Source organism: Amblyomma mixtum, chromosome 3 (genome assembly GCF_055824585.1).
Source record: "Amblyomma mixtum isolate Tamu chromosome 3, ASM5582458v1, whole genome shotgun sequence".
Taxonomy (NCBI): Eukaryota; Metazoa; Arthropoda; class Arachnida; order Ixodida; family Ixodidae; genus Amblyomma; species Amblyomma mixtum.
Window position 1 is genome coordinate 259,924,471 of NC_143014.1, and position 22,915 is coordinate 259,947,385.

At 49.0% G+C, this 22,915-nt stretch overlaps 1 protein-coding gene across 2 annotated transcripts in view; it reads left to right on the forward strand.

The window, feature by feature from the left end:
• The window catches only part of LOC149354556 (SH2 domain-containing protein 4A-like), a 295,326-nt gene that overhangs the window by 198,124 nt on the left and 74,287 nt on the right, over positions 1-22,915 (forward strand). For both annotated transcript variants that reach the window (XM_089583417.1, XM_089583418.1), the window contains one exon: positions 5,039-5,102. The gene's annotated coding sequence lies outside the window, so the exon portion shown is untranslated. The remainder of the gene's footprint in view (positions 1-5,038; positions 5,103-22,915) is intronic.

Sequence of the window (22,915 nt, forward strand, 5' to 3'; positions counted from 1 at the left end):
ATATTTGAGTTTCATGCCTCAAAAGATGCGAAAACACTGGTTTCTGCAAAGATGTTGCCAAATTGAGCCCGAGCCCAAAAATGGCGCTTTCTGTCTGTAGATTTTAACGAGTGCAAGCAAGGACACAAAAGCCGGCCGCTTTCTGCGAGCTCAAAAAGTGCGATGCAGAGGCCCAGAATATATTTATGCATTAAATAGCAAAACACTTCTTCCTAGATTGAGAGCACTGACATACCTTCCTCGTTTAAAACATATTAGGCACTTGTCAAAGCGGCCGGTTGTAGGCGGTTATTATATCAACCACTCTTCCTCTCAACAACCTTTACTTTCTCTCTCTCACTTCCTTTGGTTGGCTGCACAATTGCCTAACAATCGAGAGTTTTGACAGGTGCTCAATAAGTTTTAAACTAGGAAGTTATGTCAATATTCTCATTCTAGGTAAAAGTGTTGTACTAATAAAGAAGAAATGTATTATTGGCCTCTGCCTTGAACTTTCAGAGATGGCAAAAATCGGCCAGTTCTTGAGTTCTTGGCCACAATCATTGTCGTCGGGTGGGACGCGCTATCGTTTCGAAACGCCGCTCGAACACTCTGTGCGCGTCTGTGCAGTGGTTACAAGCAGTTAGCAAATGCACGATAGTAGTATACGTCTTACGATGGGTGATCACTTGAACCATGCCTGTGACGGGAACGATTAAGGAAGGGATGAGGGGGGGGGGGGGGGGGGGGGCAGAGATATATGCAAAAAGAAAAGAAAATAAGAGGCAACGTTTACAATTACACTCGGGTGAGATCGGCGACACTGAAAGCTTAGCTGGTTGGTACGCTCTCATACTGGCTGTAGTAGCGCGAAGACGACGAGACGAGAGTCAAGAAACGGATGGGACTACAGTTGACCGGCAATTGGATTTTTTTTTTTTCACGCCTTGCTGCTAGTATGAACGTACGAGCTCTCTTCGCGAGAAATACATAAGAGCCAGAAAACTTGCCCAGCCCTGGCTTTAGCTTAGAGGCTGTAGGCGGCGTAGCTGCTGAGCACCCCTGGAACGCATCAACGAAGTTCTACTGTTCTTCCGGTCCATGCCTGCGGAAGCGGACTAATGTACGGTTCTCAGTGCGCACGCCCTGTACGAAATACTCCTATCATTTGGCCGGGATGTTCATCACAGGGAGACGAGCAGAATTTTGTGCTTCTCTGTCTCTCTCTCCCTCTTTTAATTCTTTGCAACTGTTTAAGGACTTCTAGAGAGGGAGGAGAATGGGAAGTTTCCAGCTATCTTAAGAAGGGGGAGGGAGAGGTCGAACTAAAAGAAGTGGAGTATCCATCATCATTATCAACATGATCAGAAAACTTTATCCAACCTATTCAGCGCTTCAGTCTCTGCCGCACGAAAACCCTTTAGTAGCAGCGAGATAGAGCGCATCCAGAAAGAGCAACGTCGACATCTGCGAAGTGTCGGCCTTCGACGCGTCACTAGCGTTTTTGTCCAACGGACAGAAGCTTGCACGTTGTCACGCATCACACTGACGAAGAGAAAGGGCAGCTGCGCTCTATTATGGATTTTTAAGAAAAGCGCTTTCTCGTGGTAGTTGCAGCCCATATAAAGGATCAAGAGTGCAGGGGGATGGGCAGAAGGGGCAACGAGAATACGAGCGGCAGTATGTGATGCTACAGCACCTCACGTAGCAGCGTAGTCGTTTCCAGCAAAACACACACACACACACACGCACGCACGCACGCACGCACACACACACACACACACACACACACACACACACACACACACACACACACACACACACACACACACACACACACACACACACACACACACACACACACACATATATACATATATATATATAGCACAAAAAAATAAACGTACTTGGTTTGCTAGAGGTAAAATGCGAAATTCAGAAACGCTTCATTTAGGTAAACATAAATGTTTACCTAAATGTTTGCCTAAATGAAGCGTTTCTGAATTTCGCATTTTACCTCTAGCAACCAAGTACGTTTATTTTTGCTATATATATATATATATATATATATATATATATATATATATATATATATATATATATATATATATATATATATATATATATATATATATATATATATATATATATATATATATATATATATATATATATATATATATATATGAGAGAGAGGCCGCCGCGGTGGCCCAGTGGCTATGGTGCTCGGTTGCTGGCCCGAAAGACGCGGGTTCGATCCCGGCCGCGGCGGCTGAATTTCTTTGGAGGAGAAATTCTAGAGGCCCGTGTACTGTGCGATGTCAGTGCACGTTAAAGAACCCCAGGTGGTCGAAATTTCCGGAGCCCTCCACTACGGCGTCTCTCGTAGCCTTAGTCGCTTTGGGACGTTAAACCCCATAAACCAAACCATATATATGAGAGAGAGAGCGAATGAGCAGAGCTATCAGTATATAGTTCAAGTCAGGGTTTCGACGTTGCACTGGAGGCTCTGGGATTTTTTAATGCACAAATGCACTCTAGGGATGACGCGCCTTATTTTCGTGGCATCACTTTTGAGTCCGCCCTTCGCAGTGACAGTTTCGCATGCAGCAGTTGTCTTTTTTTTCTGCTTCTTGCGAGCGTAACAGTGCCGTCGTTCTGCCGTCTACCGCGTGTTGGGCTGCGTTGGCCGCGAAAGCGTCGAAGGCGCCGCGCAGGAATCGCTGCTCTGCAGCGTCTCCGCCCGGGGAGGCGGTTGCACTAAAAATAAAGTGACACAGCGCTGAGGGGGGCCCTCGGGAGGCCTCGCGTGAGGGACTCGAGATTGAGACACGCTCCACGCGGCTCACGGAGACTGGGACAGGAGGCCAGGAGGGGGGAGCGGCGCGTGGACGACGGAGCCGCCGAGCCGAGGTAGAGCAGCTGCTGCGGGGTCCGAACCACGAGGCTCGAGCACGGTGTATATACTTTGTGGCAGTTATACGGGGCCTGTCTTATGGAATGGCGGTGCGTTGCTGCAACGCCACGGCTCGCATTAATTAAGAGGGAATGAGAATACGACCGAAGGCCGCGCAGAAAGTGCTTTTTTTTTTTACGTGGATACAGGGCAGAGTGCAGATCTTAGCTCTCGCAAGTGCGCAAAATGTGGTGGTAGATATAAAAAAAACTACAGGCGATGTTTACTACATTCGAATCAGCGCGAAAGCACGGCTTTGTGCTACTTAGAAGGCCACAATGAGCAGGCATTTACGCGGGACGGAGCACTCGCGCTAGCTCCGTACAAACAACGGAACAGACAACGGATGATTTTACTCCGGCTTGGTACCGATCGGATTAGTGCTTACGCATTAAAAGAAAGAGAGAGAGACGCAGAGGGTGGCTTCAAGCTGAATTTTGTTACTCCTCTCTCCAACTAAACGAACTGAGTCTAACGGTTTCATTCTCTGGACCATGGTCAGCGCTTGGACCCTGCACACTGCTTGCTAACCCTGCCTGATCTCACATTTTGTCGAGACCGGTAGACCTGGGACCAAACAAGTGATGAATCGGATATAATATCGGCCCCGACTTTTAGTAATTTCCTGAAATTGATTAAAACGGGTGTTTACCAGGTGGTGCAAATCTTTTTAGATGTGGAAACAACAAAGGCGATGCAGTCATCCTTTTTTCCCGCTCCATCAACCTTAATGCAAGACGAGGGTGTGCACATCATGCACATCCATAGTGTGGCGCCACTTTCTGGGCTCTCGCGCAACTATAGCTCACCGGCGGATGGAGCATTGTTCAGAGGGACTCAAACTCCGTCGGCAAATGCTCGCGAATGCGACACAATGGAGGGTGTTTGTGCGCGCATGCATCATGCAGTCTGTTTACTTCCTTTTCTCTATATTTTGGCTCTTACCGCGAGTTTTGTAAACGGGAAACTCAAGGTTCCCGACCCTGCACTTTTCTTCAACGTGCATGATCGGACTGCAAACCGGGAATTTTCTGCGTGCACGCAACTCGCTCCTCCACTGTGGCTCAGGGGGAAAAAAAAATGAAAGAGAGAATGCAAAACAGAATTAATGCCGGACGAAGCTTTTGTTTTTTCGGCGCATAGGACAGTTATTTGCCTCGTGCAGCTGCGTAATATATGCGTGAGACTGCACGTACTACAAGCAAGGCCCGATTACAACTGCGCCCTCCCGCGGCTTTTCACGTACTCCTTTCGCTGTTTTCTCAAGTCGCTTTGTTCAGAGAGTAAGGCCAGTGTTTGTATAGTATCTGCGCGTGCGTGTGTTGGGCGCAGTGTGTGTGTGTGTTCTTTCACCTTTCCTCCTTTCCCCGTGACGGTGATTTCGTTTTCACTCTTCTCTAATGGAGGGGCAATGAAGTCGGCGGAACGAGAGGCATCCGCCGGAGTTTCTTAACCTTTTGCCGCGGCCGGTAGAACAATGGAGACTCGTGACGCCCTGCCACGTCCGCGCAACACTGAGGTACACGTGCGCGCTCCCCTTGTTACTCCCGCTCCGCTTCGTCTCGCAGGTTTCGTGCAGCGAAAGTTTCGTCTTCTGCTGTTGCAGTTGATGGCATTCAACAGAAGAGCATAGCGCAGTGGCCCGTTTGCGAGCGAGACTAAACGGTGATACGAGGTTCGGGTTAGTGCACTGAACTGCGCGGAATCTGCGCGAAGCAGATCAAATAAAAACAGAGCATTCCGTGAAAATGGTGTCGTTAGCAGTTTCTCATTGCGAAACAAAATATCGCTGCTTCAGCAGTACTTCGGTTTGCGCTAGTTCGTACGTGTTCCTAATTTAGACGATTTCGGCACGAAATACAGAGACCCCCGAGCACACGAACAAAGCACGTCGGCGCTGTTTGACTTTAATCGGACCTTTCTCTGCTCCGAAAGAAGCCAGCTTCGAAATATATATCACGAAAATAATAACAAAAGCGCTATCAGATTTAGGTTTCTTATTATTTCACTTCCTTGCAATCCCGCAGTTGCCCGGCTCATTCTCAGAGTATGAGGCCAGTGAAGAGAGGGAACTCATCTCTATTTTGTTTGTGTTTCTTGCAGACGCGGAGGATCTGACGGTCCGGTGAATTCTTCCCCAGCTAGCGCCCATCGACGCAACGTGAGCGTACGCATTGCATTTTTACTTTGACGGCGGTCTGCATTCTCGATCCTCGCTGTGCGTACGAGGCAAACGTTGAAAAGTACTTGTAACGCTCTTGTGCGTTGCAACTATTTTTCAGCGTTTGTCCTAATCATTTACCAGGTTGCAGCATTTCTTTATCGCATCATTCGTGCGAAGGAAAAAAAAAAGCAAGAAAGAAACAAAGAACGAGACCGACAGAGCGCTATACAAAAAAAAAGAACGTGAGCCATTATATACGGTCACTGTTTCACTTTTTATTGTCACAAGTTTACATATAGAAATTTTGGGACCCAACAAAATAGGGTCTCTGAACAATTTGAATTATGCAATATATACAATGGCGACAGTGGAGAGGATTTGACACTCGTATTCAAAAGGCGTTGATTCTGTAAATAAAACACTAGTATTTAAACGAAAATATATACATATATGAAATCATTAAAATATTCGATGCGTGAGAACATCAAAATACGTGATTTCTATGTTATGCATAACACATTGCAGCTTTACAAAGAAAATAAGGTGTAACGTTTTGTTCAAAAACAACTGTTTTATGCTTCTGCAGAAGGAATGAAGTCTAGGTGCAGCTTTTTCAGTTCAAGCGGGACTATTCCAATAAGTAATGCCTGCAGATTCCAAGGTGTGACGACCATGATCTGTATCTTTCGCGCCATCATTTTGGTGCGTCGGTTGACGTTCGTCGGAAACAGAGATCAGTGATGCGTGATGTTTTGTTTCTAGTGTCTGTGATGCGGTTGGGCCTTAAAACTTTTCGGACAATGTGAGGCAGGGGTGTTATCTAAAAAAATGTAAAAGAAGTAAAAAAGAAGCTGCCGTCCGCAGAAACTGCCGCATGCTTATCGGCCGAAGAAAATAAAAGGGATAAGGTTGAGATTTCAGATTTCATTAGGAAACATATACAAAACTTACAAGTAGAGAGAATACAGAAAGAGGTCCCAAAGTTGAGCACTGTAGTGGGGCCTCTTACAATCAAACGCAAAAAAAAACAATAAAATGAGGCAGCTTATACATCGATAAAAAAATGTTGGTTAGCATCATACAAGACAAATACAATAGAATTACATTAAAAGAAAACACACTAAATGCTGAAGACTGCAAGGGCAGAGCAAAAATCAAATACATATAATGTGTATTAAAACAGGATCATGATAAATCAAGAGTCAAAAATGAACGAGTGAAGTTTACACTTAAATGAGGACGCAGATGATACCGTTTTCATAATAAAAGTAAAGAATTTCATAATTTGATTAGAGAGAACCCAACCTTTTAAATTTCATAGTTAGGTCGAACTTTTGTTAGTGCAAAATTATTTTGCAATGCAAATATTGCGGGGCTATGGTTACTCAGTTCTTGGATGAGTATGTACTGAAGAAGGTTGCGGTTATTTATCAATGATAAGCAAATTCGCCAAGATTGAATTTTGTGAGGTCTGAAATGAGGAGGATGTTTACTGGAAAGTACAGTGGTGTAATCGAGGTACCCTCATTACACCGAGTGATTATCGAACCGCTTGGTTCTGGATGTGCTGGAGTGTGATACAAAGATTCACCCCACCCCATCTTAGTATCACCCCACGAGTTGATACAAAGATTCAGAAGACAATGAATGAAGGCGCAGTACAGCCAAAGTATAGGGTATGTAAACTTAAGTAATGTCTTGCCGTTAGAAGAATTCTCATCCCATATGGCATTTTCGTTTCCCAAGTTGTTCAATATGCATGTTGAATTTTAAGCAGCGATCCAGTTCTACACCAGCAAGTGTATACAGGGATGCGAAGGATGTATGGATTGAAAGTCGATCGACAGAGGTCTCGGGGTGGTTCTGTACTTGGAACCGAATACCATGAATTTGGATCACTTGGATTTAGGAGGGTTGATAAGAAGTCCATTATCAGAACACCAGTTTGCATTGTTAACAAATTCTAAATTGAGTTGTATGTTAACATGTCCAAAGGTTTATGTGAAGATAAAAGTGTAGTATCACCAGCATAAAGAATGCAATCGGTAGAAGGAGAGGTGCAGTTAGGAAGATCATTAATAGAGATTAGAAATAGAAGTGAACTTAAAATGGAGCCCTGTGGGACTCCCATATTTATAGCCTTTTTCCTAGAAAAGATACCCGAGATACGGTTAGATAAGAAACTACGAAAAAGTTTGAAAGGAACCCCATTAATGCCGGAAGATGTTAGCTTAGCAGTAATTATGTCAAAAGCCTTAGTAAAATAAAGGAAAACGGAACCAGCTTAGTTACCTTTATCTATTTCTGATTTCTATCTGTCACTAAAATAAATTAAAGCCCGGTTAATGGACAAATCTTGCCAGAATACCAATTGTTTAGCGTGCAGTATGTTAAATTTTTCTGTATATTTAAACAGTCGTAAATGCATTAGCTTCTCAATGATTTTTCTGAAAAAAAAAGCAGGATAAAGAGGGGCCTATAATTATTGATGAGGTTTTTATCTCCCTTCATGAAGACAGGCACGACTTCACTTTTCTAGCTCTAATTAAGTTAATTGTGTGTGTGATAACATCAGCAATGGCATGTGCATTAAGTTTCATATCATTTCCATTGATATTATCTGAACCAGCGGAAGATGGTTATATATTTATGATCGCACTTTTGACTTCGGCATAACATGGGGGCTGAGGAGCCGCAGAGGGAGAGGAAAAGAAATCGCTAAAAAATTGGCAATCTCGGGGGGGGGGGGGGGGGGGGGGGGGGCTATGAACAGGGATTCCTTTGTTATGGATAGTCTATATCGATGAATTGGATTTCCTAGCGAGAAAAGAGGTAATGAAGCGCGACTGTTTGTTGGAATTGGAGCCGGCGACAAGGGTTTTATTTTTATAACAACCCTTTCTGGAATTTTTACCAGCTTCGTCAAGGTGTAACATTATATTTAAAATGATGTATACGAGTGTTAAATGGTTGTATTTGGTAAGCAGAGACCTTTAGTAAGTCTAGGATTGTTAGGAGTTGAATAGTTCTACGGTATAGAGCAACATAGAAGGAAACTAGCATAGAAAAAGGATGGAAATTGTTTACAGCCTATGTATGAGTAAACACATACATACACTGAAGGACACGTATCTATGTATGTATGTATGTATGTATGATAGGACCTGCAAAAATATATATTTCTACCTTTCTGTAAAAATATACGCATCTGATGGAAAGCCCCAGCCCCTCACTGCACTGCCACCGTTCACAAGCGATGGCTAACTTATTTGGAGCTGTCGTGGTCCTTGCAGTTCGACGTACAGGATCGAGCCTTTACCTCGTGCTTCGTAAGATCCGAGGAGCCTCGCGGCTTCGCGTTCCCCTGTGGCTCCGCTGCCTGGCCGCCTCCCACGTGTGCCGCTTCGGTGCTCGGGGATGCTCACTGGGAAAGACAGCGCTTATGGGCCCTGCCACTCAAAGAGAGGAATTGCGCTACCGAGTAACGGAGGAGTTGGGCGGGCTGCAGCTGGCGTTGAAAATTTTCCTGCTGTCTGTGCCAGAAAATTTGACAGCGATTACGATTCTCGGTAATACGAATTGACAGCGCAGCTGGGGGGGGTTATTGGCCACCGACAGGTGCGGTATGCCTGTGGTCACAGATTGCAAAGTGCTACAGATGCGGAATTGGCTCAAGGTGACACCCGCGGGCGTTACTTGCACGGTGCTATTTGTTCAATCGGAACCACTCCCCCTCGTGTTTCATTGTTCCTGCTCTCCTCTCTCCTCGTCGAGGCTTCGATGACCCAAAGAGCGGCTGCAGTGCCAGAACAGTCCTTAAACAGCACTTCTGCAAACGCACTGGCGGCTAAAAAATTCAAGCTTCCCTCATGCAGTTCACGCGGCCATGCCTCTTCGTAATCGTTAAACGCGTTTTGTTGTGTTCACCATTTATTTTCGGCGCTGCTTGTTTATAGCTCGAAAGAGCTGCCATAAATGACCAATAACTGCCGTGCAGCAAAGGGCACAGTCGACAGTGGTCGTCCTACATAGTTTGACAGGGTCGCGGCGTGGGTGTGTCGAAATTGAACTGTCTATAACCCCTATCGCAGTAAGTTCTGGTATGTGTCAGTACTGAGGCATATGTTATTAATACGGACCAACTGTGTCGACGTCCGGACGAAAGACGAAGAGAACTTTTCTAGCCAAATCCGCGAGCTCGGAGCGTGCGCTACATCGAATGTCATGACGGATTTCGCTCAAAATGGAACCTCAGGGCCAAATTAGTTTCGCTACGCCACAGCACTCGAGGCAAAATTGTTGGGAAACGTTATTTAAATGAACAGATTAAAAACTGAGAGAGTTCAGCAAGACCATGTGGACGAAAATGTAGCCCTAAATCTTTGATCAACAACGACGACAAATTTCGAAATAGTTATTCACTTTCAAGCGAAATTCCCTTGCGTTCGTTGCGGCGCTGTATATATACATATATAGCCACCCTGGGGCGCACCTTTGGCTGCGCTTTATCCGTGTCTGAAGTTCTGGTACTCCCTTTTCTCCTTCACTTTTACATCCTCTCATCCCTTCCCCCCAGTGAACGGTGGAAAACCGGTTTCTTTTCCCGATTAACTTCCTTGCCTTATCTCCTCATTCTGCGCTTCCTTGGTGCGGTGTCTGCGCCCGAGAGAGCGGCGACTGATAAGAGAGGCATTCGTTATCAGTTAAGTTTGGATCGAAACCAAAAGAAAGAATCTTATAGGGCTGCCCAGAAGTTGAACTGTGAGTTCAACCCTTACCCGCGGTACTTTAGTGGAGCGGGCGAGGTTACTTTCAACCTCAATCTACTTTCTGTGAGTTCAACCCGATAATTTAAAACCTGCATAAGGCTTTTGCCCAACAAAAAAGTCGCGTATAAAAGAATTTGCGCAAGAGCTTGTGTGCTTATCTTTTTTTTTTTCGTGTATGTGTGTGGCTCTTTTCTTGCGCAAAGTTTTTAAAAACTAAGAAAAATGAGCCCTGTTGCCCAGCACGGAGATTCAGCAAAATCTGCAGACCTGAAAATTTCACTGTGAATACGTAGTCTCGGTGAAAAGTCTTCAGGGCACACGGCTTCATTTACAACCGTACAATGGAAAATTTGTGTGATCCCTGAAGGTCTGAAACATGTGAAAGGGGAAGAAAGCCCTCGTCCTCACCTGCTAAGACATTTCAACGCGATAACGTTAAGGCTGCCGTTGTGCAGAAGATCCGGTGTTGGCGTCGTAGGCGTTGTGAGCGAAAAATCCCCGGAGAAGCAACCTAAGGGAGCAACATAGGTCACGTGACCCTGTGGCGTCATCACAACCTGCCCACCGGATTGTGAATGAACTGCCCACAGTGGCAGGTGGCAGCTGAAATAAAGACTGGTTGCGAGAAGTTGCACACGAGGAGCAACCTGAGTCCAAAAACCCGACCGGTGGCAGCACCTGCCCCCCTGCATTTTGTGTGTGTGTGTGTGTGGGGGGGGGGGGGGGTCTTGAGAGTGCCCTAAGTGTCCTATTACGCGGCTTAATGAGACTTTTGACCGAGACTGTACATCCGCAAAACAAAAACAGAGTAGATTACCAGACTAATCGCTGCATGTGTCGCGACACTGGCCGAGTGGAACAACGTGGAACCAACTATACAGGACTGGGCTTTGCTCGGTTTCAAACAGCAATACTGATGACATAAGGGCGCTATTAGGACGCCGTTGTTCACTCGCACGAACGGGTAAAGCTGAGCTCGCAATCAATCGTTCAGAATTCCACCAACGGCCGTTCGTTCTTGTACCTTGTGTGACCTATGTATTATTCTCGCTAATTTCTGATTTCGAGCACGTATCGCCAGCTGCGTGACATGTAGAGGGCTCCCTGAAGAGAAAGTTGGAGATGCGTAGTTAAAGACTTCGCTCGGTGTCCCACGATGCTCTTTCCAAATCGCAGTACAAGAAAAAAAAAAGCTTTCTGGCAGACGCTATTCTTGAAAGCCAGCAAGCGAACTGCCTAGGTCTTGGCAAACGTTTTCCTTTTAACTGAGAGTGGCCTAACCTCTTCTAGTTTAAGTGGGTAAACTAGAAGCGACCCGGACCTGGAACGCGTATTAGTTTCTCTCGCTCTCTCTCTCTTGCTCTTTTCTACAGCCATGTTTTTTGCGATTCCAGCTAATCGCCCGTTTGAGCTGGCCGGAGGTTTAGAGCTGAAGCGTCGGTTGGCACGTTCACCGGCGCACGTCCACCGCAGTAGACGACGTAAAGATGTCGCTCAAATTCTGGGCACGCTACAGGGACAGTTATTTAACAGAGCCGGCGTTCCGGGAGTTACTAGTCGTCAAAATGTGCCCGGAGAAAACATCACATCTCGGCTCTGAATCCAAAGATGGCGCCTTGATTTGCATCCGATATCGAAGTTACGTGTCCTCATATAAAACATCAGTACCTGACGCATATACTCAGAATGAACTGAGTCCAGAGCGTAAAAAGAGTCACAAGCTTTCGTGAACTATATATACGCCCCTATGCGTAGGTAACAGGGAGCTGTTTAACGAAAAAAAAAAAACTATGTGAATGAATAACGAAATGCCGATGTAATTATCTATGTCCTAATAAAAGTGCTTGTTGATGTTTCAGTGGACACTGAGGGCAAAATGAAGTTTACCTATGTCGATAGGTTTCCGAATTCAAACGACAAAGACGCTATGTTAACTGAAAACGAAGCTTTTGTAAGCTGTAGGAGAGGGCAAAGAATGAAATACAAGTGTCGCCATCACCGGTAGATTTCGCAAGTAAACTGCATCCGTCGACTCAGATTTTTCGGCACAGATCCCCACCGGCTAGGTCACGCCGCCACTCACTTCATATGGGCATCGCGGGGTCCTTTTCGGTGTGGACGTCGCGAGTTTGAATCCAGTGGCGGGAAACTTTTTAAATGCAATTTTGCCGGCAATAAATCCGTCTTGTGCTGCCAGATAAACGCCAACATAACCTAGAAGAGCTGAAGAATCAATTTTTACTAATAAAAATTGCATGCAGTTGTCCTCAGCGTTCGATTAACCTATATAGAATCCGCTCGCACCACCCGTTCCAACCAGAGGACTGTTTAGTGACACGGTTCGCTCGGAAGCCACTCTCCGAGCCGGGTGTCTCAACGAAATGGCCATGCCTAAAAGGCGAGCAAACAGCGTGTCGTCGGAGGACCGAGTTGGTGTGTGAGAACGGCGGCGTAATTACGACAGCATGGGAAAGAACACGACACATTGCGCACATTGCGAAGGGTTTATTTAGCAGAAAATAGGCATATAGTATAATACCGAAGTCAGGCACGCCACACATCTCATGATCGCCCCGAACACAGACTGACAAGAAGACCGCAGTTTTGGCTGAGGAAGTCACTCTCAAGTGGGAGTCACGACCCTGCATGACAGCTCAAACAACGCTATCAGTAAAGTCTACTACTGCAGCCAACAACACGAAGGCTTGCGCACGTGCCATGTTCTTTCATGCGTTGTTTTAGCTGCGCCGCCGTTCTCTCGCAGGACCTTTCATCGTAGAGAGCGTTGGGTAAGCGCGGCTCTCCGGGACGGTTAGTCGTTAATGAGCTCATTATAAGTCGTCACTGGCAGCGCATTAATTAATGACTCATTGTGGCTCCCGGCGGCAGAGTCGAGGTATCGCGGTGACAAAGCCATCGCCCCGCTCGCGGACCCGATGCGTGAGAAGCTCCGCCGCCAGGGCGACGCCGACGGACATCGTTCCCAGCGGGCGAGGCCGCCGGGGTGGCGGATGTTCTTCGCGGCCTTGCGACGGCGCTCGCTGGCGGAGATCGCATCTGGCCGGCACCGCGTCGCAGCGATGTCGGCGACAAAAGAGGCCCTAAGGTCGCCCAGATTCGATGCGCCGCCTTCTTCGGCCCCTTTGCTGCTCCGCTAATGCCTGCGCCGCGTGACACAGCCTCGCCTCGGGCGCCGATTACGGTCGAATGAAGACGTCGTCACTCTCGCGGCCGGAGATGGCGCTGTTAGTGCGCGATTGCATTGTGCCGGTGTCCTTCGCACACGCATTTATGTAAATGCGTCTGCCGTGCTTGCGTAAATAGTATCGCTGTGTGCGTCCGTACAGCGTTACATTTGATCAACGCTAGGACTGGATCTCGCCCAGATATTTTCCGTCACTGACCCATTTGTCTGGAGCGGACACTTTCAAGTTCCGACAGGCTCACGCTCAATTTCGTTGATTTGAAAAAACAAAAAACTGGCTGTAGATTTAGGATTTCTAAGCACAAAATATTGCGCGAAAGCAAAGTTTTTAGTTCGGGAGCAATACTTCACTCATTGCTCGAAAACCGCGCCGTCATCAGAAACCCGTGGCAGACACGCGTGGCAGAAACGCGGCACGCGAATGACCCCTCCGAGAGCAATAGGCCGCTGGCGTTCATTTGTTCATTGGCGTTGACGTTGACAACACTGTGGCAGAAACGCGGCACTGGCGCGAATGGTGTGGTTGAGGTGTCCACCGAGAAGTCAGACAGTTACTGCGCCAGTTCATTTCCTCAAAAACCACTAATTTAGGTCGCCGGCGTCCATTGGGCTTATTGACATTGGCGTTGACAACGTTGTGGCAGAAACGCGGGGCTGGAGCGAACGGCGCGGCTCAGGTGTCCACCGAGAAATGAGACAGATGCTCTCGCATTTTCGCATCATAAGAATTGTTTATGCGTCTCCATAATTTTTGTAGGCGGACACTACTGCCACGTACACGAAAGCGCGATTGAGGTGTGCACTGACCCAGGTAGGCAGTTATGCGCTTTTCCTTTCCTCAAAATCACCGCATTCTAAACCTTCCGCTGGTTTTGAGAAAAGGAAAGGCGCGTAACTGCCTCAATTTGTAGGCGGACGCCACAGCCTACTCAAAGCGCGATTGAGGTGCGCATCGGCCCTTTGAGCCTGTTACACTTCCTTCTCAGATTCTTTTCACAGACACCGCTGAAACCCGCGGAGTCGCACTTTAAAAAAAAAAGACGGGGGGGGGGGGGGGGGGGGGGGGGTAGGCGTGAGATCGAATTTGTGCGCGGGAATGGCGAAAACCAGTGTTGTCGTCCAATCGTCGTTCGCGATTTTTAAGTTAAGGGAACGCGTACAGCTAAGCATCGCTGGTAAGCAATTTTCGCGAAATGCAGAAAACTGGATATTTCTCGGTTGTTAGCTACCGGTCAGTTTCACCGTACTAGGCGAGCGTTTATTCTTGCTCCAACTCCTTTCCTTCAGGTTTGTTTCTTCGGTACATCGGTGCGGTTGGTAGCGCAATCTTCAGGTCCGTGTAGCCTCTTGAGTGAACCGCAGGTTTATTTCTTGTTCTCTCGTAAACAAGCGCCTCATATGGGTAACGACGCTCCGCCGCTACGGCATCAGGAAATTTTAGCGTGACGCAATCGAACCGTGAACGTTGTACCGTATACACGCGAGGAATGTAGGCGCCTAGAAGTGCAAGTCACGCCTGTTCCAATTCACGTGCACGCGTAACAGCTGTTACTACGCTATCTGGAAGTCCATGATGTTCTGGCCTGCACCCATTGGGAGCCCGCTGCAATAAAGCTCCGCCCAGGCGTTTGCCAAGCAGATGCGGTGGCGGTCTAGGCGCAGCGTTCCAGGTTAGCTGCGTGTGCACCGCGGATCAGCGCGTGCTATTCGTTATTCATGTCGAGCCGCCTTCGATCTCGGCTCTCACCGAAATTCGTCCTTAGCAAAAGAAAGGGGGCACGAAAGCCGGATCGCTCCGCGCGAAGGGGGTCGCTTCACAGCCGTGGCTTTCCGGGCACGTATACGCTGCTCGCTCGCTGCCGCCTCGGGCGCCTCTGCTGCGCGGCTTCCTTCTCTCCTCCGTCTCGTGGTCGTGCGGTGGTCGCGTCACACACGGAGAGGGTGGGAGACAGCGGAGCACCGTTATCTGCGCCAAGGTCGTGTTTACTTTCTTCTTGGGGCCTCTTGCCGTTCGCCGGCGGAATCGGCTGCGAAAACGCCGCCGCCTCCGCCGCGTCCCCGGAGCTTGTTTTCTCTCGCCGAGGACCACCCGCTCGCCGCGGCGCAGCGCCGCTGCCGTCGACGTCGCACTGCTGGCGTCTGGCGAGCGCGTCCTTGGCAGTGGCCGAGGCCGGGGAACAGCAAGCAAGGCTCCCGCCCGGGGAACCCGCCGGTGATCGGACGGAACGTGTGTGGTCCGACGGCGGCGAGTAGAGGTGCCGATAGAGTTTGGTTCCTGCCCGCCGGAGCAGGAACTGGCCTGGCATCTGATATGGTCGATAGCGGATGCAACGGTGGCGCACGCTTACATGACTAGGCACGCAATAGAAATAGCCTTCAGCCTTGGTATATTAAGAGTATAAATAGCCAAAGAACGTAGTTGTGGACTCCGGGATGGCCTGGGACGTAGTTTCTGGAACCCACACTCGCCGCGTTCCTACGCTTTCGTGTTCCTTCATAGCAATGCATTAGTGATGCGGGGCACGAACGAGGCGATGCTCGATATCCCCCGGTTATCGGGCCTCCAATCCCAAGTTTCAATACTCCAAGGCTGATGATGCTGACGAGGCGTGTTTCTGGAGCCAGAGGTCGGGCACTTTGACCGACAATTCGTCTGCCGTTAACCCCTCGGGCACCCGCGTTCAAGATTCTTACCTCACTGTGCCTGTGTTTACATTTTTGTAGTTGTAGCGCAGTGCGTTGCGAAAGTTTCTCCTCTGTGCGGCCCACTCACACATATCCATACTTCCCTCTTCTTTTTGGAAGCCGAGGAGAATTCGCACGACGCGCGCTTTTGATTCCCTCCCCCCACTACTAAATTTAGGACACGCCGGGCACCGCTCAGTGTTTTTCTGTGCGCCGCGAACGGCGCAGAAGTTGTTGTAGAAAGAGACGCGCCGCGCACAGGGCGCGCTGCCGTCCCCACTCTCTCGTTGTGAAACCCGATCCTCGCGGGAAGGGAGCGCTGCCTTCCCGCGGGCGCCCGCTGCTTTGTTTACTGCGCGCTTCTCGCCTTGGCGTTATCCTCCGTCGTAGAACGCGCGAACGAGGAGGCGCTCGCGCACAATGCCACCCGCGGCGTGCAGCGAGGAAAAGTGAGCAGCGCGCTCGCTGTTCGGCCGCTTTGTAAAAAAGGCGCCGTGTATGGACTGACTGAGCTTCCCTTCCTGCGAACTGTCTTAACGCGGCCACCGACTGGCCTCAATTTCCTCAGCAGTGCACCCAGACTTGTGCGCGTCGGTGCCTGAATTCGGCGGGAACGCGGAGAGACTTGGTAGCGGACTCTGCGTATACTGTTGGCTTTTGCTTTGTTTCGGTTCGCGAACTACAAGCACGTTGCGGTGCTCGCGTAAGGCATTGAACGTTCTTTACCGGGCGCGCGGATGTGAAATGGGCTTTCAAGGTCAGATATTATTCAAGGTTTGAAAAGCGGTACACAGACGGTAAATACAAGCCCACCATTTTTTTTTTTCGTTCTTCCATTCTAGATGTTCGCAATATGCGTCGCATTTGAGATTTGTGCCGGTTCCGTTTTAGAAGATATGGGCTTCGCTGGCGTAATTAGATGTGGGCTTCGCTGCCGCAATGCCCTTACACGGTGGGCCTGTCGATGCGTCCTTGCTGGAACATGATAATTAAGTCTGGTGCTCCATGATGTGCACAGGTGGTGTAACTTCCAAGTGTCATTCTTGCCTCATTGAAATCATTCTCTTTTGATACATCATACGGTACGTCAATTAAAGCATCGGATACTATAGCGCTGTGAGTCCCCGGGCCAAATCGACACACGGTGATGTGATAACACGGTGCCCTTCCAGCGACTGTTATCTCTTGAATCTTAGACGGCCGTGTTTATTTTTTCTTGAGGTATATTCAGGTAATACGAGGTGTGTTGTCAATTTTGCCCACTCAGCTTGTGCATCCGGTTAACACCAGTGGCGTAGAGTGGACTGCAGGGCACGGCTAAATCGGCTGCCTGGAGGCAGGGTGAAATGATGACGTGTCAAACTTTTTTTCCTTCATTGTCGGTGTATTATTGCGAAAGACTTGCAACCTCTTCGGCAGCCACAAAACACTGAGCGAATTAAAAAAAAAAGTGAGAGAAGGAACAAACACATGGCACCACGCATATATGCCAGGAGTAGGCAGTATAGTACAATACATGGATTAACGCTAGTCAGGCCAGCGACGTCCTGCATGCTCAGCCCATGGGTGCTCCGTGCTTTCTTTTCGATTTGCATTGGAAAACTTTTATTATCGGCTTGAGTAACAAGTTGGTTAGTTGATCTTGCTAGGTGGCCATCAGTGGAGACTGGCAGCAACCTCTCGGGCTCTTGTCACGACTTGTACTTGGGTTTCCCGGTCGGAGCCGAGCAGCCTCTGAAGCGATATTGGCGGGGGACAGAATATGTGGTCTAAGGTGGCTTTGTAGCCGCATTTGCTGCACTCCGGTTTGAATCTATACGATAGATCTTTTTTCCGTGCAGTCATGTATGCCAACAGGCCCTGTTTTCTTCCGTAATATACTGAGTGCGCCACGCAGTTCGTACGCGGCTGCCAGCAGAACGGGTCGCCCTCTCGACTGGCGACTGCCCATGGGAGCTTCGGACTTGCCGTAAAAGGCGATATTAGAGCGATTTAGCATACCGGAGACGCACTAGCGGAGACGTATGCCCGTTTTATGTACGGGATCTGCACATGCGCAGTGGCAAAAGCATGACCGGGTGCGTAACACGCGTACGGAAAACCGGTATGCGTCTCCGGTATGCTAAATCGCTCTAATATCGCAGTTTGTTTACCGTCGCATTGTAACTGTATTCCGTTTCGGTTCCGCGTCGAGCGGATACACGCTGGAGACACTGCAGAGCTGCGGCGCGTACGAGCAGTGTCAAAAGTATGCAGGGAACTCCATTCTCGTACAAAGTGTACTGACGCGCTACCTTGCGAGATTTCAGAGGCGTATACTGTAAGCAACGAATGTTTCAGTGGCATATTTGCGAGCCAACACACGAGGTGCCACAGAGCTTCAAATATTACCCTTTCCGCCAGCGCAGTTGCATCAGGGAACCGCGTTGATTTTATTTTTGCGTGACTGGTGCGTGTTCGGTGCAAGGTGGGCCGTCATTTGCCACAGCCCACGCTCTACCATGGCCTCTCCATGGTGGCATTTCCTGAAAACTGATCACAAATTCTTATCCCTAATGTGTTGTGGGCGAGTTCGAAAGGAAGAGGTGCTTGACGAATTAGCCGGAAAATGCTTTGTGCGCGTTGCGTGTAGAAATTCCAGCCTGCCCGAAGGTGCGCCTGTGTGGCGTCGCTGCACCGCCCCGGGATCTATAGCTGGTCTAACGGTCAGCCCGACCCAGGAAGTTACGCAAAAGGCGTTTGGCTCGCCTCCACGGGTCGCACACGCACGCACGCTGGCACACGGCTTCCCTGGAGCACCCCTCAGCTGCGTTTGCTGCCAGGAGATGTCGACGCCGATTGGCAGACCAGCTAACGACACCCATCTGCGCCGTACGGCATGGATCCGGCCGCGCGTCTTTTTCCTCCTTGAGACACGAACTGCGGGGCACTTATACGCGCGAGTTCCGCCTCTTCTGACAGAGCTCGTGCCTGCCCGGCTTGGCAGAAACGGGAACCTTCTTGGTCCGCAGTGTACTACAAACAAACAAGTGAAGGAACGAACGAACTGTACCAAACCGATTCAGTTGTCACCAGGCACTGTACCGAAAGAGCCAGTGTTCAATCAGCCGATCATATGCGAGCTAATTCATGTTAATGAGGCTATGAATGAGTCCAAGTATTCGATAAATGAATCATGTCTTTTCGCCTAAGAGTGCGAAGGAGTGAGTCCGTGCACTGGAGACGTCTTGAACGAAAGCTATAGGGGTGACGCCCGTATTGCGTAGGTTTCGAGTTCGCGTTCGGGCTTTTGACTTCCTTCAACAAGGCCGTGCACAGTTTTGCTTGCGCGTAGTTGTTACATGAGCACGTCATAAAAAAATAAAAAAAGCGGGATAGCTGGGGTTCAGATAAGTGCGAATAGGCTCTATTCCGGTCAGCTGCACTCCACCACATCGCGCAGGAAAAATTATGGAAAGGCTTACACAGGTGGTCTCTCGAGTTGCACGCTAACACATATATACCCACTCCAGTTTTGAAGGCTACGCTATATACCAACGCCACGCGTGTTCGAGACGCGAGTATTGTGGCGAAGGAGATAAGAAGGTGCAGGTGAAGCCACTCACCTGCCGGGTCCGTTCTCTTTTTCCTCATGAGACATGGCGCAATTGGAGCGTTCTGATCTTCTCACGCCAGCTGCTTGTATACGAAGCATGGCGGAAGGGATCGAAGCTGTTAAGAACGCACACAACCCATCTGAGTGTTTCCATGCAGCACGTCATGCTTGGCAGGAAAGTACAGCGCCGCAAGCTTCCGCACATGCGCAAAAACTTTGGATATATATATTTTTTTAACACCGCGTATGGCTCAGAAGGTTAGGACTGACCGCAGTATTTAAGCCATGGAAGGAGGTGTTTAACTACACGTTAAGATATAGGCAATAAGCGGACATTGAAAGACATTAGGAGGTGGGCGTCATTGATACGCAGCTCCGTAAAAATTCCTCACGAATCTACAGGAACCAATGAACGCATTCCAAATGTCACGCAGGGCAAGCTAGGACCACATCACGATAAACTGAATTAAATACGAGGCTGTTCGCGCAATGGATCATCAGAGACGGTCTTCAGAGTGCAGCAAGAGTAGAGACTGCCACTACTCGACGGTTCCAATGATGTTCCATTCGGGGAATTTTCCCTTTTTGATATGCATCTAATCATCGGGCACGCTGGAGTATCCTGCCATGGAAAGCGCCTGAGGAGGACACACATTTTTCAGCGGTCATCCTCGCTCATTAGTGCCTTTGTGTTGTCGTGTCATGTAATAGGAGAGGAAATTTTTACACCGTACACTCACAAAACGGAACACACGCTTAATTGGACTTTGGTAAACCAACAACAAAAAAAAAAATGGTGCATACACCTTGCACTATCGGAAGTCGTTGTTGTTGAGACACTTGACTTGTGGGACGATAAAAAACGAACAAGCATCGTACTTGAATCTGGGCGGGCAGAGCCGGAAACAGACCCCAGCGCGAACGCTCGGGAGAGCGCGTGCGAGTGCCGCGCATTTTCAAAGCTGCGCTGAGAAACCGCAAAGAACGTAAACCATCTTTTTTTTTTTTTTTAACATACGAGGCGTCTCGTCACTCGAGCCACTCGGCGCGCGCTCATGAGAAGCGCGGCTTTGTGCGCGCCCGTCGCCGATGCGCGGAGCCGTTCGAGGACCAAAAATGACTCGCTCTGTCCCCACCGACCGCGCGCGTTAACATAACGCTCGCGGCTTCGACAGCGCCGAGTTTGCGCAACTTGGCGAGCCGCGGCGTAGAGTGGGTGCCGCGTGTTCTCGCTGGAACAATAAACGCGCCTGTTTCCGAACAGTTCGTATACGCACCGCTCCGCGCTGGAGGCGGAAAACGGCCCCAAGAAGGCGTTGGGAGAAGGCCGCGGTGACGCTGCTCCCATATCTCTCCATCCCCTCTCCTGCGCCGGTGTTTTCACGAAACTGTTTAAAGAACGCGTTCGTATATACTCCCAGTGACGGGTCGTAATCCATCAGCTGCTAGCTGGGATGAGTGAGCGGTCGCGAAACGGACAGGCAGAGGAGTGGGAGTCTGAGATGTAAACTGTGGCGGCTTGGGAGTTTCCATTACGGAATCGGAATGGTTCCGCATTCTGGCGCGCTTAGTCTCCGGGCTTAAAGGGCAATGCCGTATTTTAAGAAAAGCAAGTGGGTGGTGCCCTGCAGCTTTCTGTAGCCTGGCCGCACAGGCTCCCGTTTCCGTTCCTTCACATGTATGCTTCTTGTTGGTCTACTTATTTCTTTATTTATTTATTTACTTACTGAGACGATGGAGGGATTCATTCATTCATTCATTCATTCATTCATTCATTCATTCATTCATTCATTCATTCATTCATTCATTCAGACGTCTTTATGAGGTCTAAAATTCGATTATTCATTCGGCCCCAGCCACTTGAGTAAAATGGTAGAAATTAAGGAAGTTATACTACGCATTATTACGTGTTAAAGCTGCAACTTGGTTATGGTGTGCTTCGTTTTGGAGGACTCCGATTTAATTCCGTACGCCGGGGCTTTTTTTTTTTTTTTTTAACGTGCGCAGAAATCTCGGAATAAATGCCAGTTTTTGCACTTCGCCACGACTTCGTTTCTATCCGCTGTGGACGGGAATTCCACACGTGCGTTCGTTCTTATCGCATAGCGCCGCAGGTATGCATTGCGGCGAAGAGAAAAGAACAAACTGACATTGCACGCAGTAAGCTGACGTAGTTTACAGAAAAGAAAGTGCATTCCGACTGTACACTCCCATATATACTTATTGAATGTCCGTGCCTAGCCTCCCAGCTTGCTCAGTCTTATCGGGGCCGTTCTCTCGTGGTGGCGTGCGCTCCCTCTTCAAATTGTCCTGCGCTGCTGACGCTGCGTGTGGGCGGAAGGGCCTCTGGACGCTGTCCATTTAAGGAAGTCCCCCGGGCGCGCGAGCTGTACACGCAGACGCTCGCGTTTCAGCAGACCAGCCGTCGTCACCCCGCCGTAAAGGGGGGGAGGGGTGGCTGCGTGCGTGTGACTGACGAAACCAAGCGGCGTGCTGCAGTTTAAACAACTGGCGGCTGAAGGGTTCAGTATACAACTGGTCATAGGCCCCCGCGTCGTCGGGGAATCCGTTTGCGGAGAAGGCCCGACAGGAGCGCCAGCGGCTTGGGTTTGAAGCGGCGCAGAACCTGTTCGTAGACCGTAGCGGCCGTTTCATCAACGTTTTTCTTTTTTTTTCCTGGACGCACCGACCCGGAGGGCTGCCTGTCTTAGAAAGCTGCTTCCTCCCTTACGTCCCTTCTGTTTGCGCGTCGCTCAATTGTCTTGCGTTGAAAGCGCGAGTAGGGGGCATGAAAAAATAATAATAAAATAGCCATGCGCGGCATCTCGTCGCGGCTCGGGCACATGCTGACCCCCTCTCCCCAGTTCAATAGCCCTTGAACGAGATCAATGGCTTGCAGCGAGCGGGGGTCGGTGATATATTTAGGTTTGTTCATCCACTCGTTCATTACTCGGCGGCTAAACGCCAACACTGCGGGTAGCTCGAGTGTGGACCTTCGAGTCTAGAAGACAAAACAATTGCGCTTTCAATGACGTTGCTTTGACGCCATATTCCACACCGCTACGCGCTCGCACGTGCACGCAAAGAGAGAAGGATGCGAGAGAGTAAAAGCGCCCACAGTAATCGTATCCTGTGCTGGGTAGTTAGACCAGAAGGGAATTCAAGAATAACCTTCCTCTTTACTGGCCGCTGGAGACATTTAAGTGAAGACAAAGTCATAAGCAAGCCATGGACCATGTGGTGCAAGTGACGCTAGTTCGCCAACCCAGCGTTTATAAAACTTTTACGATACGAGCTACTTATTGCGCCGCCAAATCACATTCGATGCTGTAAATGAACTTTTGCCAGTCAGATTCCTGAGACCATGGCGGACGTCAATTGCCAGACAACCTTGCGGGCATACCGATGACCATCAGCTGTGACGAGACAAGAATTTTTTGTGTGTGTGTGTATAGCGCTAGAGTCGTTTCTCGCAGGAACTGGGCTTCAGGGAGTTTCTTGCTGGTCGCCCTTGTTAGTATGGAGACAATATCATCGCGCTGATTCTCTATAGTCTGGCCTT